This window comes from Loxodonta africana, unplaced genomic scaffold (genome assembly GCF_030014295.1).
Source record: "Loxodonta africana isolate mLoxAfr1 unplaced genomic scaffold, mLoxAfr1.hap2 scaffold_29, whole genome shotgun sequence".
NCBI lineage: Eukaryota > Metazoa > Chordata > Mammalia > Proboscidea > Elephantidae > Loxodonta > Loxodonta africana.
In genome coordinates this window covers 1689055-1696363 of record NW_026975011.1, presented here as the reverse complement: position 1 = coordinate 1696363, position 7309 = coordinate 1689055, and positions in this window count along the sequence as shown.

Sequence of the window (7309 nt, the reverse complement as noted above, 5' to 3'; positions counted from 1 at the left end):
TTCTGAAAATTAGGCAATGAAAACATTATGATCACAACAGAACATTTTCCAACATGCTTGCTTTCTACACGTCCTCAGGAGGGATCAGTCACTAAAAGAAGGGATTGTGTTTGGTGAAATGAAGACCCTACGTGGATGAAGGAGACAATCGTGGGATTGATTGGCACAGTAGCCTCAACAATCAACTCCAACATGCTGACCATGACTTGGAGTTGATTAGGCAGCAGCTATCTATCTCTAATATACCTTAATTAAAAAAAAAAATTCAAAATCACAGAAAAGTTAAAATGATGTCACAAAGAATTCTAAAAAACTTTACCCCAATTCCTATTTTTAATGCTTTGTCACAGCTTGGGCAATAAAAACAGAAAACTGAATATTGATATAGAACTTTTGTCTAGATTTTGTCCATATCCCATTTTTAATACATTTTTTAGAACAGTTTTAGGCTTACAGGAAAATTGTGCAAAAAGTGCAGAAAATCCTCATATATGTCCACTTACTCTTGCACCTTCGGCATTAGTGTGGTGCATTTTTTTTGCAATTGATGAATCAATACTTAACATACTGTTATTAAATAAAGTCCATAGGTAATATTAGGGTTCACTCTTTGTTTTATATTCAAGGCATTTTTTGGCTGTCACGGACTTTCTCTAATTTCTTCAGCTTCAACTTGAACTTCCATATGAGCAGTCAATGGTCTGTTCCACAGTCAGCCCCTGGTCTTGCTCTGACTGATGATATTGAGCTTCTTCTTCTTCTCTTTCCACAGAAGTAGTTGATTTGTTTCCTGTATATTCCATCTGGTGAGATCCATGTGTATAGTCACCATTTATGTCGTTGAAAAAAGGTATTTGCAATGAAAAAGTCAAATTGTATTGTGGGATATCCCGCATCGTTTTTATTGCCAAGGCCATACTTCCCGACTACAGATTCTTCTTCTTTGTTTCTGTCTTTTGGGTTACAATCACCAATAATTATCAATGCATCTTGATTGCATATTTGATCAATTTCAGACTGTAGACGTTGGTAAAAAATTTTAATTTCTTCATTTTTGGCCTTAGTGATTGGTGTGTAAATTTGAATAACAGTTGTATTAACTGGTCTTTCTTGTAGGCATATAGACGTTATCCTATCACTGATAGTGCTGTACTTCAGGGTAGATCTTGAAATGTTCTTTCTGGTGATGAATGCGATGCCATTTCTCTTCAATTTGTTATTTCAGGCATAATAGACCATATGATTATCTGCTTCAAAATGGCCAGTCCCGGTTCATTTCAGCTCACTAATGCCTAGGATATCAATCTTTATGCACTCCATTTCACCTTTAATGACTCCCAACTTTCCTAGATTCATACTTTGTACATTCCACATTTCATCAGAATTTACAGACCATTTCAAGAATAGATTTGACACCGTGATCACAAATGATCTAAGACCAGACAAATTCTGGAATCACATCACGGACATCATACGTGAAGAAAGCAAGAGATCAGTAAAAAATGGAAAAGTAGAAAAGACCAAAGTGGATGTCAAAAGAGACTCTGAAACTTGCTCTCAAATGGAGAATAGCTAAAGCAAACAAAAGAAATGATGAAGTAAGGAGCTGAACATAAGATTTCAAATGACAGCTCAAGAAGACAAAGTAAGGTATTGTAATGGAATGTGCAAAGACCTAGAATTATAAAACCAAAAGAGAAGAACATGCTTAGCATTTCTCAAGCTGAAAGAATTGAAGAAAAATTTCAAGGCATGTGTTGCAATTTTGAAGGATTCTACAGGGAAAATATGGTATTTTCTGTCACCTCATATGCATGCAGAAATCCTGGTAGCACAGTGGGTAAGGGCTACAGCTGCTAACCAAAAGGTCAGCAGTTCGAATCCACTAGGTGCTCCTTGGAAACCCAATGGGGCCGTTCTACTCTATCTTATAGGTTTGCTATGAGTCGGAATTGACTGTTTCATATGCAAGTGAAAGCTGGACAATGAATAAAGAAGACCAAAGAAGATTCGACGCCTTTGAATTGTGGCATTGGCAAAGAATATTGAATATACCATGGACTGCCAGAAGAATGAACAAATCTGTCTTGCTAGAAGTATAGCAACAGTGCTCCTTGAAAGCCAGGACAGCGAGACTCCTTCTCACATATTTTGGACACGTTGTCAGGAGGGACCAGTCCCTGAAGAAGGACATCATGCTTGGTTAAGTAGAGGGTATTGAAAAAAGAGGAAGACCCTCAATGAAATGGAATGACATACTGGGTGCCACAATGGGCTCAGGCTAACAAAAATTGTGAGGATGGGGCGAGACCGGGCACTATTTCATTCTTTTGTACACGGGGCTGCTTAGTCGGAACTGACTCGTGACACCTAACTACACCAACTTTACATTATACAGTTCTATAAGTTTTGACAAATACATAATACCATGTATTTTGCAAATAATAATATCATGCAGAATAATTTCACTGGCTTTTACAATGTTCCGTGATCCACATATTCCTCTCTTTCCTTTTCCCCTGTGAACCTCTGGCAACCATTGATCTTAATACTCTCTATATTTTTGTCTTTTCTGAAATGTCATAGAGATAGAATCACACAGTATGTAGCTTTTTCACAAAAACTTCTTTCACTAAGTAAATGCATTTAAGGTCTCTCTATGTCTTTTCATAAAGAGCCCTGGTCGCACAATGGTTAAGCACTCAGCTGGTAACTGAAAGGTATGAACTGATCAAATGGGAAAATAGTCCACGTTGCAAGATAGCAAGTCTCATCCAGTTCTAAGTTAGATTGTTCATATAATACAATACCAATAAAAATTCAATGAACTTTTCTTGTTGAGCTAGACAAATAATCCTAAATATCACTTGGAAAAATACATACACGAGATTAGCTAGGAAAACACTGAACAGGAAGATTTATGAGGGAGGGCTTACTGTACCAAATAATGAAAATAATTCAATGACTGTAATAAAACAGTGAACTATAGGTGCATGTGTAAAAGTAGAAGAAAAGAACAGAACAAATGAAAGGAGAGAAGACAGTGGAGTAGCAAAGAAACTTAGATCCTACTTCAGGTAGAAATCTAACATATGGTTCAAATGGTGTTGCAAATCACTGGGGCAAAGATAATCTTTGATATGAATGATGTTAGAACAATTCTGTAGTCATTTGCCAAAAGTAAAATTGGATCTATTACTCATGCCACTTACAAGAAGACAAGAACAACAAATGAATCAGAGTTCTCAGTGTAAAAATTGAAATGATACAAATAATGCAATAAAAAATGGAAGAATTTCTCTATAAGCTAGGGAAAGGCCTTCTGACCAAGACCCAAAAGGCACATGCAGTAGAAGAATAGTTTGGTAAATATGCCTACATAAAAATAAATGCATGAAGAAAAAAATCGTAGGCAAAGTCAAAGACAAATATCAAGCCAAGAGAATATGTCTGTAACGTGCATCACTCATAAATGGGCTAACATTTTAACGGAAGCAGATCAGCAGACCTTTCTTCTGAACCAGTGCTGAGTGGGTTTGAAGCCAAACCATCTTTAGGTTAGTAATGGGGCGTAAATCACTTGCATCACCCAGTGATCTTTTGATTAAAGATCACACAGGTAGAATTCCAGATGAACTATCTGTATACATATATATACTCTTGTGTGTGTGTATTCAAAATTTTAGATTATATATAAACATACACGTATGTGTGTTTTCACACCTTCAGTTTCTGTTTTTATGCAGTTGGTAATCTATTTCTGAAATTTAGTATACACAAGATAATGTGTATAATGATATATTCTGTGTTTTACTTTTTCCTCCCTGCAATGTGTGTTTGTAGAATCCTCACCATAGATATGTAGTAAATTGCAATGTTCACCAAAGCTGGAACATATTATGAGCCAGAGCTTGGTTTTCCTGGTTTGATGCACAGCTGTCTGCACGCTGTTAGCAGATTATCTAACCAAACAAAGTTTAAACAGGCTCTGAAAATTTGCTTCAGCCCATCTGAATTCCCCTGTGCTGGCTTCCATTTTTGATGTGCAAAAGATACTTTTTACCTCTTCTTATGAAGGTGAAGGATGATGACAGGGTGACCAATACCAGAGTGGGAGTAACTGTGGTGAAATCAGTCCTTCACATATGTATAATTATCATACCTTTGCAAATCTGTCTTAGAATTCTATTGAATAGGAGGAGAATTAAGAATAGGGTGCTTTTTTCTTTATTACAGTGGATATTTGAAATCATACACATAGGAAAGTAAAGGGATCTATTTTCTTGCACTATTCATTAAACAAATAAAAACAGAATCGCAACATAACCATTTAGCCAATCCTAATCAACACATAGATTATTATCCACTATATTGCTGGAGGATGAGCCTCCTAGGTTGGAAGACATTGAATATAGACATGGCTTCAACAATGGACTCACGCATACCAACCATCGTGAAGATGGCGCAGGATCAGAGCTTTGTTCTGTTGTGCATATGGTCACATAGAGCCAGAGCGACTCAGTGCAACTAACAACAAATCAACAAATAGCCAGTACATTGAGTAATCTAATATGTTCCAGTTTCTTGCTTAAGAATATGGACTCAGGAGTCAAATTGTTTGGTATGACCATGGGCTTTGCAAATTACTAGTTTGATTTTCTCATTCTTTTTATTTATTTGACCATCTTGGGTATTCACTCTCTCTGTCTACATTTCTATCTCCCCTTTGCTTCAAATTCAGACAACCGAAATAATGCTTTATATTTAGAGTCATCATTGAAATCATATTTCAATCATTCTCTAATGGAAGGTGGGGCCAAGATGGAGGAATAGACAGATGCTTCTGGCGAGCCCTCTTACAACAAACACCTGAAAAAACAAGTGAAACAAACATTAAAGGCAAAGTTAGAAAATGAACTGAGTGGCAGGGGGAGGAAGAAGCAGTTCAGAAGCAGACAGGAATTACCAGACCTGAATCGCTGGGAGCCCTCAGGCACCATTCCCAGGAGCGGGTGTGTTGGGCTGGTACTAGCATTAAGCTGCAGTTTCTGCAGGGAAAAGCATCCAGCCACACAGCCTGCTCATACCCCTGGAACCAGAGAAGAACGGTGCTCTCGGCAAAAGCTAAGTATTTGCATACATTTTACTGTGCCCCCAGCCCCCAAGCCAGCTTCAGTGGCTGTCGATTCCCCTGGGCCTAAGATGGGCCCTGTTGAGTGCCTAGACCCATCCTTCAGCCTTGGAGATGGAGTAAATTTGCAACTGGGGGAAAAGAAAATTTGCCAGCTCCACTAAGAGGGGGAGCTCAGGACAGAAGTGGCTCCTGTCCAGGCATAAACAATCCATGGACTTTGAGTACCTTTCCCCCTGCATGGACCTGTGTGAGTGCCTATTTCAGGAAAATAGGCCCTTGTTGGCAGACTACAACTGTTTCAGCTGTGCTGTAAAGAGGTGGGTATTTGATGTTTGACACCACTTTGCCTATTAAACAGGGTCCTCACCTACCCACATCAGGGGCCTAAGGACTCGTGGCTCCACTCAGGTCACCCAGCCACCTGCAACAGAGGTCCAAGGATAACTGGTCCTTCCCAGTCCTTACAACCAAAACTTCGGGTGCCATGGTCCATCTGCAGAACCCACCCACCTGTATGCTCTAGGGAAGGGGGGACACGCTTTCCTCAGAGACACGTGTGGGATGATTCTCAGCCTTCTGCCTTGTTCAGAGTGTGACCTCCTGCTGCAACCAGATATTGGTACCTAGACCAATCACCCCTGCTAAGACTGTAGGACATCGCCTGTACCACACACTTGATGGTCAGCTACCGGGACACCTAAGCTGAATCTATACAAGAAAAGTGAATAGACTCCTAGACTGATATACCTGATAACAGCTCTAGCCATCTGGGGACAGGACGTCAGAGCTCCAAAGGCAAAAATAATCTAGCTGGCTCAGTTAAGGAACCCATTTGGGCGTATCAAAACAAACAAAGCAAGAAGCTACGACAGAGTAAGCAAACATAAAATAAACTAATACAATAACTTCTAGATGGCTCAAAGACAACAGTCACTATCAAGTCACTTAAAGAAACATACCATGATCACCTCAACAAGCTCTCAAAACAAAGAATCAAGGAATCTTCTAGATAAAAGTGCCTTCCTGGAATTACCAGATGCAAAATACAAAAGATTAGTATACAGGGCCCTTCAATCATTCTCCAATGTAAAAATAAAGCTGATAATCTGTGACAAGCACAGCTATTGTGGCTTTTTTAAGGAAAAATGCATATAAGTTCTTATAGGGATGTCTAGTGCATAATTACTTACGGTTGTTATTATTGTTATTAATAACAGTTCTTATGCATGACAGTCTCTAAAGAGCTGTGTGGTGCACTTCAAAAGTCAACAAAACTGGCATATACATATCTATTCCAGATCAGGATTGTCCAATAGGAATACATGCAAGAAATATACATGTGTGATTTTAAATTTTAGTATTTTTTTGTTTTTTATATTAAAAAAATTTAAAAGAAACAATATGAAATTATTTTAATAATATATTTTAACTCAGTGTATGTAAAATATAATTTAAATAATATTTATAAACAATTATTATTGAGAAACTTTGCACTCTTATTTATAAAAATTCTTAGAAACCCATTTAGAGAAACTCATTTTGACCGCTAAACTTTCACTGGAAGCACTTAACTTGTCTTTAGATTTAATGAAGTTTTCAGTTAAAAAGTATATTCACATAGCCAAGTTGTTCCAAACATACTTTAAAATTTTCCAATAACTGAGTCGAGTATCAGTTTTTAAATTAAAATTAGTCAATTTCTTTGTCATATTATCCACATTTAAAGTACTCAATGACAACATGTGTTTAGTGATACCACATTTGCTAGCACAGTTCTAAAGATAGCTCTGGTTTTACAGTTTACTTCTAATTATAGAATTTCTACCCCTAATTAAACTATTTTTATTCTCAAATGAATGTTTTCTGAGAGCTTGTGTTTTTATGCCCCTTTTGTGTGTTTTTCCATGTCCTTTCTGCTTGAATGTTTTGACGTTATGATGTACCAAATCATTATTTCAATAAAAATGTTTTTTAATTTGTAAAAGAAAATATTTGTAATCTTCTTAATCATCTTTTTGCATTATCATATTGCTCATCCTCTGAAATGCAGTCAATGTCATTTGAAGACCACTTTTCTTGAATAAGTAGTCAAATGACTAGAATTAGACATTTTATTCAATTATCTACTGGTGGAGTCTTTTAAATAAAAATTTTAATATGTTAAATCATTTTGTA